The sequence below is a fragment of the Phoxinus phoxinus genome (genome assembly GCF_949152265.1).
Source record: "Phoxinus phoxinus genome assembly, chromosome: 6".
Lineage (NCBI taxonomy): Eukaryota > Metazoa > Chordata > Actinopteri > Cypriniformes > Leuciscidae > Phoxinus > Phoxinus phoxinus.
In genome coordinates, this window is record NC_136881.1 from 303,600 (window position 1) to 316,624 (window position 13,025).

General features: G+C 39.9%; 1 protein-coding gene across 4 annotated transcripts in view; it reads right to left on the minus strand.

Moving 5' to 3' along the window:
- Positions 1 to 13,025, minus strand: part of LOC307000087 (cell surface A33 antigen-like) — a 28,438-nt gene that overhangs the window by 4,732 nt on the left and 10,681 nt on the right. The gene's annotated exons all lie outside the window — the stretch shown is intronic.

Sequence of the window (13,025 nt, forward strand, 5' to 3'; positions counted from 1 at the left end):
TGCGGGCTTCGCGGAAGACCGCTTCAAGGGTACAAAGGGGGCGCTGCTGAGCACACTTCAGAGCGTTAAAGTGATGAATGGGACGGTCTATGGACTCGTAGACTCAGCGAGCAAGCGCAATTTAAAGGGGTCATGACATGAGAAACCAAATTTGCCTTGATCTTTTGGTATATAATAGGTCTTTGTACCATTAAAACGTCCTGCAAGTTTCATAGCTTAAGACGTCCTCCCCATTATAAACGAATCATTTATTTAATCAAGCTCTAAATACAGCTCGTTCTGGATCCATGGTAAGAAGTGACGTCACGGTACGAAGTGACGTACCAGCGTTTGCATATGACCGCCTCCGGCACAAGACAACTACGCTTTAAGCGCAAGACAACTACGCTTTAAGCGCAAGACAACTACGCTCATTTCGTATCATTGTCGCGCCCGCACGCCTCACAAGTGTTCAGTGGACGGACAGCGAGTGGGTCTGTGTACAGGGAAGTTACGACGCCGCAGATGTGCTGTTCCTGGCTGTGGACAAACAACATCTGTGAATACGCTGAAAAATCCAGTCGTCAGGGAAAATGGATGCACTTTATTTTTTGCGGACGTCTCAGTCACGGCAGTGTTAGTTTAAGCGTTTGTTCTGTACATTTTAAGGATGACTGTTTTGAGCTTTGCCAGAAAACTGTTGCTCAAAGATAAGTCCGTGCCGACTATTCTGGGCTTAACATCGACGACGCAAACTGTAAGTAATGTGTTTAAAACTTTAAACTACTTTTTAAATACGCTGAAAGATCCAGTCGTCAGGGAAAAATGGATGCACTTTATTTTTTGCGGACGTCCCAGTCACGGCAGTGTTAGTTTAAGCGTTTGTTCTATACATTTAAGGATGACTGTTTTGAGGAAAAAATCCCAATATGATGCTTGGCTTTGCCAGAAAACTGTTGCTCAAAGATAAGTCCGTGCTGACTATTCTGGGCTCAATAACGACGACGCAAACTTACTTTTTACCATGGCTAATATAAACACATTTGTATAAGAGAATCTTGAAAATATGTCGCCTTTCTAGTAGGCCTACATGTGATAGAAAATCAAAAATGTTGCCTTTATCAATGCTGCATCTTCAAAGATGGCCTGTGCATGCATTTTTGTCCGTGGTACACCCTATCATTTCATTGGAATTAGTTCAATAATGTTAAACTGTTAGCAAATTAAGCTATAGGATAATTATGCAACAATAATCCGTTTTCAAGTGTCTCGGGTTAATTTTTTTTTATTAATTCAAAATAGTTTCACTTTCCATGTGGACACGGGCTGATCCAGTCTTCGTTGTTGTGGTGATGGTTCATTTTCCTCTGATTCCGGCTCAAACATAATAAGGTTTTATCATTGCCAGAGCCATCGCTTCGCATGCATCACCCGCTATTAAACAGTTGCGCCGAATCCGCAAACCCTCTGGCTGGGGGCGTTAATAATTGATGCACAGGCACTGAAGTTAGCCAATCATATCAGTGGGCGTTAACACTGAACTCTTAAAGGGGAAACACCCCCAAAACAGACTGTGTGAATCAGAGGATGAGAAACAGGGGGGAAAAGGTCATAAATCACTACATTTTAAAAGTTTTTTGTAAAAAAAACTATAGTAATACTATAATTGCGCCTAAGGGAACATAATAATAAAATTAAAAAAACCATGTCATGACCCCTTTAAGTCCACGAGACCGAAAGTCCACATGAAGTGCGTCATTTGGGACAGGGCCTCTCTCTCTCGCGGTGCATGCTGGGAGCGTTTGGGTGCGTGTGAGAGTTCTCACGAGGGGAGGGCGATCGGTGTGCTTGTTTCAAACTTTTCTAAACTTTTTTTCAATTTTCCTGATCAAAGTTAATTTTGTAGTGATAAGAGTATTTTTGAGGATCAGATTGAGAGCGGGATGGCGTCCCTTACGCCACCTGTCTCACTCCGCCATGGAGTCAGGTGTGTGACGGCGAACGGGGTGAATGTGGAGGAAGTGTTACTTGCTGTTGGACAGGAGATCGGCTATCAAAACATTTCATCTGCTTCGCGAATGAACAAAGCGGTGGTTGTGTTTGTAAAAGAAGAGAACCTAGTGAATCGTCTTATAAGCAGCGGAATAGTGGTAAGTGGAGCCTTTATTACTGTTTTGCCGCTGGTTGCTCCAACTATTAAAGTGACCGTTTCAAACGTGCCGCCTTTCATCCAGAGTCAGGAAATAGAACGAGAGCTTTTGCGATATGGTAAGTTAGCTAGCGCAATTAAAACGGTTCCGCTCGGATGTAGAAATGAAGCGCTAAAGCACGTAATGTCGTTTAGAAGACAGGTTATGTTCCTAAACGAACAAGAGGTAGATGTGTCTTTTAAAGTTTGGCATGAAGGAAGAGCGTACATGGTTTACGCAAATACCGGAAGCATGAAGTGTTTTGAGTGCGGAGATGTTGGCCATAAGCGTTTAGCGTGCCCACATAAAGCTCGAGCTGCTGAAGAAGCCGCTAGACACGCTGATGAAGTTGAGCCTGTGAATGATCCTGCAAATGTGTCTGTAGATGTGGAAGAGAATGAGCCTCAGCGAACTGAGGAAGTTGTAGAGGAAGATGGGACTCAGGGAGCTGAGAAAGCTGTTGAATTAAATGAAGAAAATGAGAACCAAATTGAGGAAAGCGAGATTGTGAATAATGAAATCGCAGGAACGGTTGAAACCAATGTAAGGAGTGAAGATATGGGAAATGTTGCCGGTAGTGGAGAAAATGATGTTGGAAGTGAGAACATTGGTGATGCAGAAATGAGAGATGAAGATGCACTTTCTGAGTTTTCAGACATTGGGTCACAAGTGATAGAAGACATATATTCTTTAGAGGAAATTAATGAATTTCTTGATTCAACATTTGGTAAAGTTGTAGAGGTAGAAGATTTTTTTCCAGAGGTGGATAAATTTATAATATCAGTGTTGTTGCTGCAAAAAAACAGTGAGTTATGAAGTTTTGGATAAAAAGAAAAGATTCAGGCTGAAAAAGATGGTAACGAAATTGAGGAGAAGAAAAGTTACACAAAAATAGATATGAATAAATCACAAGTGGTGTTCTTTATTCTGTGCTTTTTCTTTTCAGTCTCTGTCTATTTCTTATTTCTCTATATGGATGTGTGGAGAGTGGGATAATTAAATATTAATGGCGGCAGGGACAAGAATAAATTAGCACAGATTTCAGAGTTTTTAAGAATTAAAAAGGTTAATGTTTGTTTTTTACAAGAAACACACACAGAAACAGATAATGAAGTTGAATGGGGGCTATGGTGGAAAGGAAAGTTTGCCTTGAGCCATGGGACAAGAAATAGTGCGGGGGTAGCTATTTTATTTTCTGGAAGTGTGAATATTGTAAAGGTAGAAGAAATTGTAAAAGGAAGATTACTATTAACACAAACTGAATATAAAGGAATAGAATCTGTATTTGTTAATGTTTATGCTCATAGTAATGGTCCAGAGAGGCTGATGTTTTTTATGGAATTAAGAAAGGTGATCGAAACATATGATGATAATGTTTGTCTAATACTTGGTGGTGATTGGAATTGCACAACAGACTTTGTTGTGGACAGAAATGGAGAAGAGCCTCATAATAAGTCAAGTGATGCATTAAAAAAAGTTATCAATGAATTCCAGTTAACAGATGTATGGAGAATGAGAAATGAAGGAGTAAGGCAGTATACATGGCTAAGAGTGGTTGATAATAGGATTAGTGGAGCGATATTGGATAGGTTTTATGTAAAAAAGACATGGAACAATAAGGTGATGAACTCTTTTATTAGACCTAATGGTTTTTCAGACCATCATATGGTCATATTAGATGTTAATTTGAAGAAGACACCCAGATCTAATTATTACTGGATTTTTAACATTAAGTTATTACAGGATGTTTCTTTTTGTGAAAAATGTAAATTGTTCTGGGATATTTGGAAATTGAAGAAAAAATCCTTTGAAAACCTAAGCCAATGGTGGGATGTGGGCAAGGCAAATATAAAAATGTTTTGTCAAAACTATGCTTTTCACTCATCTACGATATTGAAAGCAACAGTGAAAGCTTTACAAAGTGACATTGAGTTAATTGAAAGACAAGTTGTTGTAAATGATAATGAAGCTGTACAGTGTAATGGGTTAAATAAGAAAAGACAAGAGCTGAGCTTTCTCCTACATGAGCAAGCAAAAGGAGCATTAGTAAGATCAAGATACTGTTCCATAAAAGAAATGGATGCTCCAAGTACTTTCTTTTTTAACCTCGAAAGAAAACATGTCCAACAAAAAATGATGTGCCATCTTCGTTGTCCAGACGGATCAGTTACATCAGATCCTACAGAAATGAGGAGACTGGCAGGAGACTTTTATGAACAATTATATAGAGCTGAGAGTTGTGACATTGACTGTACTGAAGACTTGCTTAAAGAGTTACCTCAGCTTGGAGAAAAACTAAAGAAAGCGTTGGACGATGTAATCACCTTTCAAGAAGTCACAGAGGCGATGCGGCAAGGTAGATCGCCTGGAATTGATGGATTACCGGTGGAATTTTATCAACAATTCTGGGACCTAATAGGACCAGATTTATATGAAGTCATTTTAGAATGCATAAAAAATAATTCACTTCCAATAAGCTGTCGTCGAGCGGTTTTGTCATTGCTTCCAAAAAAAGGAGACCTTGGACTGCTCAAAAACTGGAGACCGGTATCTCTGTTGTGTCTGGACTATAAAATTGTTTCGAAGTGTTTAGCAAACAGACTCAAGCACTGTCTAGACTTGTTGATCAAAAATGATCAAACATTGCATTCTAAGAGATCTATTATGGATAGTCTTTTCTTAGTGAGAGATATAATTGAATTCAATCAGAATATTAAGAATGATATAGGAGTGTTGTCATTGGATCAAGAAAAAGCGTTTGATCGCGTTGATCATGAATATCTTTTTAAAGTGTTAAAGAGTTATGGATTTGGTGATGTTTTTATTTCATATATTAAGTTGTTGTACTCTAATGTTTATGTGATGGTGAAAGTAGGGGGTGGTTTAAGTGCTCCAATACCGGTGACAAGAGGCATAAGGCAAGATTGTCCAATTTCTGGACAACTACAGTATATAGCCTAATTATTGAAACTCTATTATGTAGGTTGAGGAGGAATTTAAATGGACCTTTGATCCCTCAGGTTAATGGTCATTCTAAGGTGGTTTTATCAGCCTATGCAGATGACATTACAGTTTTTATTACAGAAAAAGAAGATATTGAAATTTTAACAAAAACTATTGAATTGTATGAAAAAGCCTCCTCTGCTAAAGTTAATTGGACAAAAAGTGAGGGTTTTATGATTGGTAATTTGAAGAATTTTCCACAACTTCCAGGAGGGTTGCAATGGAGGAAAGATGGACTAAAGGTATTGGGAGTGTTTTTAGGAAATAAACAATTTAAAAAGAAAAACTGGGAGGGTTTGATAGAAAAGGTGTCTGCCCGATTGTCGAAGTGGCGATGGCTATCACCACAATTGTCATATCGAGGAAGAGTTTTGGTAGTAAACAATCTGGCTGCTTCTATTCTGTTAGCTTAGGACTATGGTCATGGAGCCACCAGAGGAGTTGATCTCCAATATACAAAGGACAATAGTGAACTTGTTCTGGGATGGACAGCATTGGTTGCGTGCGGCAGTATTATACCTACCAGTGCAAGAAGGTGGCCAAGGACTGGTGGATGTGAGAAACAGAATCCGTGCTTTCAGGATACAAGCTGCACGGAGATTTCTATATGATGAAGATGTGCTTTGGGGGAAAACGGCAAGTGCGATCATGAGGAGAGTTGGTGGCTTTGGACTGGATAAGCAACTATTTTTAATGAAGCTGGAAGAGATGAACTTGTCTGAGCTTACTGCTTTTTATAGAGCTATGTTGCAAACATGGAAAACTGTTATGAAAACAGAACGGAATATGGACAATCTAGAACTGTGGGCACCGGAGGAGTCGCTTTTTTTTAATCCATTGATTCAAACCAGATTGCTGTCTTCTGTGACTGTACGACAATGTTTATCAAGGAATGGAGTTGTAAAGCTGGATCATTTATTGAATGGCGAAGGATGGAAATCGATTGATGAACTCCAAGAAGCAACAGGCTTGAGATCTTCACGGCTGGTGTCAAAACTAAAAGAAGAAATTCACAACGCATTACCAAGTGGATACAGAACATTTATTGCACAGAGACATGAGAATATCCAGGACATGGGGAATAATGTGCAATTTCCAGACCTGGTAATTTCTCCAGCAATAAAGGAGGATGAAGAAGAGGTGGTGGACGCCATTTTATCCTTTAAGAATCCTCAGTTTTATTCCTTTAAAAGCACGTCAAAGAAGGAACTGTACAACATCACAGTAAAAGCAAGCCATCAAGACTCTTTGAGAAAACAAAAAGCTTCAAAGTGGCCAGATTTGTTGAAGCCAGACTTCCTGATAAGAGACAGGTGGAGAGCCCTATATAACCCTCCGGTAGAGAAGTGTTCGGGGGATCTGCAGTGGAGGATTATATATGGGGCGATAGCAACAGACGGACATGTGGCGCACCTGAATGCAGCGGTAAAGGGGGAATGCTGATTCTGTGGGGAAAAAGAGGATTTAGAGCATTTGTTTTTAAAGTGTGAGAGATTAAAAGGTATGTTTAAATTACTTGACAGCTGGTTTAGGAAATTTGATGAGAAGTTTTCAGATAGGGTGTTTATTGGAGGAATAAAATATACGTTTTCAAAAAGGAAAAAAATGTGTTTATTAAATTACCTGATCGGAACGGCTAAACTGGCAGTGTGGAAAACACGAAAAAATAAAGGTTTGCAATTGGCAACTATAGACCCCGAAGAAATGTGCAAGTGGCGTGTAGCAGGGAGGCTAAAGATTGAATTTGCATATTATAGGTTGACAAATAATTTATTTGGTTTTTGTGATATATGGTGTGTTGATGAAGTGTTGTGCATGTTACATGAAGATCAGTTTGTTTTACAATTTTGAAAACATTTTAAAGGAGGTTTTAATAAGAGTACAAATGTATTTATAGTAGTGGTGGGATGGTCCATAATTGTGAAGTAAAAATGTATAAATAAAGGTATTGTTAAACCTCTCTCTCTCTCTCTCTCTCCACTCCTCTCTCTATCTCTCTCCCTCTCTCTCCCTCTCTCTCTCTCTCTCTCTCTCTCTCCCCTCTCTCTCTCTCTCTCTCCCTCTCTCTCTCTCTCTCTCCCTCTCCTCTCTCTCTCTCTCTCTCTCTCTCTCTCTCTCTCTGGTGCATGCTGGGAATTGGGAAGGGATTGCATGGGAGGGGTGTTCTAGGTGAGAGGGAATTTTCTAAAATTTTCACTGTTTCTTGCTTTTTCTTGATTTCGATTATTTAAATTGGAAAAGGAAAAAGTTTAAAAAAAAAAAAAAACTAAAAAAACTAAAAAAAAAAAAAAAACTGAGTTTGTTTTCCGCGAGAGTTGTCTCGTGTCGGAGGTAGGGATGGCGTCCCACGCTCACATGAGTGTGCAGGCGTCAGGCCTGTCGCTCCGGCATGGGATTAGGTGCTTGACCCAGGCAGGTGTGCCTGTAGAAGATGTGTTACTGGACGTGGCAGAGCGCGTGGGCCATGGGAATATCGTTTCGGCGTCTCGGATGAACAAGGCCGTAGTGATATTTTTAAAGGAAGAAAATCTGGTTCATGGTTTGATCGAGAGCGGGATTGCGGTAAGTGGCACATTTGTTCCTGTTCAACCCTTAGTTTCAATCACGACGAAGGTGACAGTTTCTAACGTTCCGACTTTTATTCCTGATGCCGACATTGAGCGAGAGCTTTCTCGATTTGGAAAACTTGCCAGTGGAATTAGAACAGTTTCGCTGGGTTGTAAAATGCCGCTCTAAAACATGTGTTGTCTTTTAGGCGACAGGTGTACATGTTTCTAAACGAACCAACACTGAATATCTCCTTTCGATGTGTTTTTGAGGGTAAGTCGTACATGTTGTACGCGAGCACGGGAGAGATGCGGTGTTTTGATTGCGGGAGTATTGGACATGTTCGGCTGTCTTGTCCTCATAGAGTTGAATCTGAGAATGAAGCAGGCCCTAGCATTACTTCAGATAAGAGGAAGGAAAATGAAGTGCAAAAGAGTAATGTACCAAATGAAGCAGCAGTGGTGAACAATGAGGATCAGAATGTGGACTCAAATCTGAAGGAAGGGATGATAATAAAAGATTCGTCCCCTAATAATGAAAACGACAGAGAGGAAGCTTCTGGTAGTAAGACAAAACAGGGAAAAATGAAGGAAGTTAATGTTGTAACTGATGTGATTGTTGAGAGAAGTACTGGTTGCAACAGGGGGCTGAGCAGGCTGATGCTGTGGAGAGCTCAGAGAATACAGGCCAGACGAATGATGATGCGAACGGTTTGAAGGTGGAGTTTTGGAAGGAGGAAGGATAATATCTTTGATTAAGAAGGTGCAATCAGAAATGGTTGATGAGGAAATGGGTGATGATGGTGATGATGATGATGATGATGATAATGGTGGTGGGATGTCTGATTTTTCAGACATGTCAGATGTTTCGCAACTAAGCTGTGAACAGGTTTATTCACTAGATGAAATAAATAAATTCTTGGACGAAACCTTGGAAAATCTGTCGATGTGCGGAATTATTTTCCTGATGTGAAGAGGTTTGAGACCTCTGTTCGTTATTGGCAGAGGAAGGCTGGAGAAGATGAACTCAGTCAGAGAAAGAGATTTCGTTTAAAAAAATTTATTGCAAAACTGCGAAGGGGTAAAACCCCTGTAAAACGTAAATTCAAATAATTGAATCAATGGTTTACATATCAACTCAGGATGGCTTTACTACACTATTTACTTTTTTCTGTCTCTCTTTTCTATCTCTTTACATTTTCTATGGAGATGATAAGGGTAGCCTCTTTAAATATCAACGGGAGGGAGAGACAGGAGCAAGAGAGCATTGGTGGCAGAATTAATTAATATTAAGAATGTAAATGTTTCTTTTTGCAAGAAACACATACAGATTGTACAAATGAAGTAGAGTGGAATAGATGGTGGGAGGGGAGAGCGTCTTCAGTCACGGGTCAAATTTGAGTGCTGGGGTAGCTATCCTTTTTTCAAAGAATTTGAACTTGAAAATTTTGTCGGACTGAAGAAATAGAAAAGGGTAGAGTTTTAATGGTCACGGGAGAAATAAATGATTTAAATTGTACTTTTATAAATGTTTATGCTCCAAAGAATGGCTCAGATCGTGTGGAATTGTTTAGGAAGTTGCAGAGTGCATTAAGAAAATGTGACAATGATTCTTGCATAATAATGGGTGGGGATTGGAATTGCACCATAAACTTTCTTTTAGACAGGAACAGAGAGGAGTCTCATCCACCATCCAGTAATGCTCTTCAGAATATTATTAAAGAGTTTGAGTTGATGGATGTGTGGAGGAACATGAATGAGAGAATTAGACAGTATACATGGGTTAAAATACTAGACTCTAATGTAACTGGAGCAAGATTGGATAGAATATATATAAGCAAAACAAGTATGAATAGAGTATCCAATGCTAACATTTCCCCTAACGGTTTTTCTGATCATCATATTGTAACCATGGATTTTAACATTACTACTTTAGCACGCCCCAGGTTTTATTGGCATTTCAATACTAAATTGCTGCAGGATAGGTCTTTTTGTGAAAAATTTGGTGATTTTTGGAAATTGTGGAAGTTGAATAAAGGTAATTTTGAAAGAATGGACACAATGGTGGGAGGTGGGGAAAACACAGATAAAGGTTTTTTGTCAAAATTTTTCCTACAATACTACTGTGTGTGTTAAAAAGAAAATTGAGCAGTTGGAGAAAGAAATTATAGGTATGGAAAATGTGATGGATGCAAATGTGTTGGGTGTATCCAATGAGTTAAGGAATAAGAAACTTGAATTAAGATCCATCTTAGAGGAAAGAGCGAAGGGCGCTTTAATTAGAGCAAGAATTTCCTCTATCAAGGACATTGACTCTCCCACCTCTTATTTTTTTAATTGGAGCGGGAAAGTTGCACAACAAAAACGCATACTTCACCTGCGCAAGGAGAATGGAACTTTAACATCAAATCAACAGAAATGAGGAAAATGGCAATGGACTTTTATGCTGATTTGTATGGACATACTGACTGTGACTCTGACAATATGGCAAACTTATTACGAGGACTTCCAAAGTTGCAACCTGGGGATAAGAAAAAGCTTGACGCCATGATCAACCTTAATGAACTTCAGATGCAGTTCAGCAACTCTCCACAGGGCGTGCGCCAGGAATAGATGGTTTACCTGCTGAATTTTACAAGACTTTTTGGACTGTTTTAGGTGAAGATTTTTATGAAGTTTGTTGTGAATGTTTTGAAAAGGGAATGTTACCGACTAGCTGTCAGAGGGCTGTGATTTCTCTTTTACCAAAAAATGGAGACCTAGGTTTGTTAAAAAATTGGCGCCCCTGTTTCTTTGATGTGCTCTCGGACTATAAAATATTGGCAAAGGTTTTAGCCAATAGGTTAAAAAAATATTTACATATTGTGGTCAAAGGAGACCAAACGTATTGTATTCCGGGTCGCCACAATCATGGACAATCTGTTTTTAATAAGAGATGTCATTGATGTGTCTTTTAATGAAAATTGTGATGTTGGATTTTTGTCTATTGACCAGGAGAAAGCCTTTGACCGGGTGGGTCATGAGTACATTTTTTAAAGTCTTGGAATCATTTGGGTTTGGGAACTGCTTCATCTCATGGATCCAATTGTTGTATAAAGGGGCTTCAATAATGCTTAAGATGGGGAATGGTATGACTTACCCACTGCCAGTGAAAAGAGTATTCGGCAGGGGTGTCCCTCTCTCAGGGCAACTTTACAGCCTAGCAATCGAGCCCTTGTTATGCAAATTAAGAAGATGGATTAAAGGGTTTTATGGTTCCGGGTGACCCAAGGGAGTCGAGATGTTTTGTCGGCTTATGCTGATGATGTAACTATTTTTGTTACTGGGCAAGAAGATATGCAAATATTATGTGAGAGTTTGGATATTTACGAAAAAGCGTCTTCGGCCAAAGTCAACTGGGAAAAGAGTAATGGTTTTATTGTGGGCCAGTGGGAAAATGGTGGGCCACCGCCGCTTCCTGGAGGATTACATTGGGGAAGAGAAGGTATAAAAATTCTTGGAGTGTTTTTAGGAGTAGAAAGCTATAGAAAAAAGAACTGGGAGGGTCTACTGGAGAAGGTGTCTGCTAAGTTGTCTAAATGGAAATGGCTATTGCCAGAGCTATCCTACAGGGGTAGAGTTTTGGTTACAAATAACCTGGCCGCCTCCATGCTATGGCACCGACTCAATGTGTTAGAGCCACCAGATGACATTGTTTAGAAGCATCCAGAGGAAATTGGTGGAGTTCTTTTGGTCAGGACAGCATTTGGATTCCTGCGTCAGCTCTGTTTCTTCCAACTCAAGAGGGGGACAAGGTCTGATTGACATAAGGAGCAGGATCCACACTTTTCGATTACAGGCAGCGCAGAGGACTGTTATACGAGGAGGACGTGGGGCTGGACAAGTGTGGCATGCGCTCTGTTGAGAAGAACATCGAATCTGGGATAACGACAAACAGCTGTTTTTACTGAAAGTTAATGAACTGGGTTTGGATCATTTGACTTCATTCTACCAATCCATGCTAAAAGTGTGGAACATGACTTTTTCTGTGACCAGAGAGATTTTGCGACCACAGGACTGGATTATGGGAGAACCGCTGTTTCACAATTCTTTGATACAAACAAACATTTTGTCTTCAAGCAGTGTGAGGAACTGTCTGGTCAGAGCGGGATGTACGAAGATCGAACATCTAAGGGATGACAATGGGTGGAGGACGGCAGAGTCAATTCAGCACCAGACTGGAATACGTTCTTTACGTCTCTAGATCAGATGTTGGATGAAGTACGCTCAGCGCTGCTGGAGCCTGCAGAGAAGCATTAGGGACGCCTTCGCAGGGACGGAGCTACAGTTTTCCAGCAATACGGGTCTCTGCTGCACAGGAACGTCCAGATGATGAAAGAACTTTTGTGTCCTTTAAAACTCCAGAGTTGGGATTATTTCAGGACATTGGCAAAAAGGCATTATACATTGTGTGTGTTAAAGTATCTCATCAAACTGTTTTGAGGAGAGTTAAAACATGGAGGTGGACAGAAGTGTTTGGGCCAGACTTCAGAGGATGCTGGAGATCTCTGTACAAGCCTCCTATTGAGAAACGTACAGCAGATTTACAGTGGAGACTGATGTATGGTATAATAGCTACAAACAGACACGTGGCGCACCTGAATCCAGAAGTAGGGAGGGAATGTCCTTTTTGCGGAACGGAAGAAACGGTTGATCATTTGTTTATCCACTGTGAGAGGTTAAGAGGTCTTTTTTCAACTTTTTAGAGGTTTGTTTTGAAAGCATTGGTGAGGATTTTTCCTATCAAGTTTTTATTAGTGGTCCAAAGTACAAAGTCAGTGATCGAAGAAAAGTGGTTTTGCTAAACTATCTTTTTGGGAACAGCCAAGATGGCAATTTGGAGGACGCGGAAAAATAGGATCTTGGGAACTGGTTCAATTGATGCAGAGAGAGTTCTGAAAGGGATGGTGGCTGCTCGAATTAAAATTGAGTTTGCTTTTTTCAAATTAGTTAATAACGTTATGGGTTTTTTCTGCAGTGTGGTCGGTGGGAAGTTTTCTGTGTGAGGTCGGGAGGATGATACGTTGGTTTTAAAGGTGTAATGAAAGGGCTGTAATCTGTATTGATTGTATTGTGCTTTTTTAATTTATTTTTATTTTATTTATTTATATTTTTGCAAATTGGTGAATGATTTATTGGAATGAGATATGATAAATGATTAAATAAAGATGTTTTAAGCCTCTCTCTCTCTCTCTCTCTCCCCTCTCTCTCTCTCTCTCCTCTCTCTCTCTCTCTCTCTCCCTCTCTCTCTCTCTCCTCTCTCTCTCTC